Here is a 2,021-nt window from a genome sequence, read left to right as displayed (position 1 = left end):
TCTGGTGCCCACTGAGGCAGCATATAGATCATCCAGGCCACAGGCAAATCTTCTGCCCCGAAACTTGAGTTCTGGCTAGCCCAACCACCAGCTGACAGAAAGCAACCTGGGGCCTGGACTAAATTCATAAGGCAGCCGGACCACAAAGGCTGCAATCCTTGGGCAACCCTTGCAGCTGTGATGGCTCAGAGCCGGTGGACTTGGGGTACACCCAACCCAGTGAGACCCCAGCAGCGGAGGCCAAACCAGTGCCCGTGTCACTGCCATCCCAACTGCACGCAGTGTGGCTCAGGGAGAGTCTTCTTCCACTTGGGGAAAGGAAAGGGAAGAGCACAGAGGACTCTGCTTGGCAAATTGGGTACCAGCTCAGCTATAGTAAAATAAGTACCAAGCAGACTCCTGAAGCACCTGAGTCCAGGCCTTAGTTCCTAGAGAGCATTTCTGGACCCACTCTGGGCCAGAAGGAAACATGCTGCCTGAAGGGAAGGACACAGTCCTGGCAGGATTCACCACCTGCTGACTAAAGAGCCCTGGGGTTTTAACAAATACCAGAGGTAGGTGGGCGACAGTCAACATGGGCTCTGGGTGAGACTGGATTGGCTTCAAGTGTGAGACTCTGGGTCTCACGGGCTCTGGGTGAGACTGGTGCTGGTGGCCGAGAGGGAGTGCCCACATCACTCCTCCCCCAACTCCAGCAGCCCAGCACAGAGAGTGAGGGAAGGGAGTGAGAGACTTTGCCTGGTAATCCAGGGAATTCTCCTGTATCTTACCCAAGTCCACCAAGGTGGTACCACCAGGAGTCTGCAAGAGTCACAGCATTACTGGGCTTGGGGTACCTCTAGTGCTGATGTGGTCAAAGACTTAGACCACAACACTCAATTCCCTTTGAATATCTGGAAAGCTTTCTCAAGAAGGACAAGTTCAAACAAGCTCAGACTGTGGAGATTACAATAAAATAAATATCTAACTTTTCAATGCCCAGACATCGACGAACATCCACAAGCATCAAGAACATCCAGGAAGACATGACCTCATCAAACTATAACTAAATAAGGTACCAGTGACCAATCCTGGAATGATGGAGATACGTGACCTTTCAGACACCGAATTCAAATAGGTGTCCTGAAGAAGTTCAATGAACTTCAAAACAACACAGAGAAGGAATTCAGAAGCCTATCACAGAAATTTAACAAAGAGATTGAAATAAAAAAAAGTCAAGCAGAAATTCTGGAGCTTAAGAATCAACTGACAAACTGAGAAATGCATCAGAGTCTCCCAACAGCAGAATTGACCAAGTGGAAGAAAGCATTAGTGAGCTAGAAGACAGGCTATTGGAAAATACACAATCGGAAGAGAAAAAAGAGAAAAGAAAAAATAAGAATGAAGCATGCCTATGAGTTCTAGAAAATAGCCTCAAAGGGGCAAATCTAAGAGATTGGCCTTAAAGAGGAGGTAGAGGGAGAGATCGGGGTAGAAATTTATTCAAAGAAATAATGAGAGAGAGGGATGGACACGCTTGAAGCTCTGACTTGAGTGGGGCAAAAGCAATATATGTAACCTAAACATTTGTACCCCTGTAATATGCTGAAATAAAAAAAAAATTAAAAAAAAAAAAAATGATGACAGAGAAGTTTCCAAACCTACAGAAAGATATCAACGTTCAGGTACAAGAAGGTCATAGAACACCAAGCAGATTTCACCCAAACAAGACTACCTCAGGCATTTAATACTGAAGCTCCTAAAGGTCACAGATAAAGAAAAGGTCCTAAGAGAAGCAAGAGAAAAGAAAAAAATAACATATAAAGGGGCTCCAATACATCTTCTGGCAGACTTCTCAGTGGAAACTTTGCAGGAGAAGAGTGGTATGACAGTCAAAGTGCTGAAGGAAAAAAACCTTAACCCTAGAATATTATATACTACATATATCAAACATGAAGGAGAAATAAAGACTTTCCCAGAGAAACAAAAGCTGAGGGATTTCATCAACACCAGACCTGTCCTACAAGAAATGCTAAAAGGGG

The sequence above is a fragment of the Propithecus coquereli genome, unplaced genomic scaffold (genome assembly GCF_000956105.1).
Source record: "Propithecus coquereli isolate 6110/MARCELLA unplaced genomic scaffold, Pcoq_1.0 Scaffold62, whole genome shotgun sequence".
Classification (NCBI taxonomy): domain Eukaryota; kingdom Metazoa; phylum Chordata; class Mammalia; order Primates; family Indriidae; genus Propithecus; species Propithecus coquereli.
The sequence above is the reverse complement of the archived record's forward strand: the minus strand, read 5'-3'. Positions refer to the sequence as shown.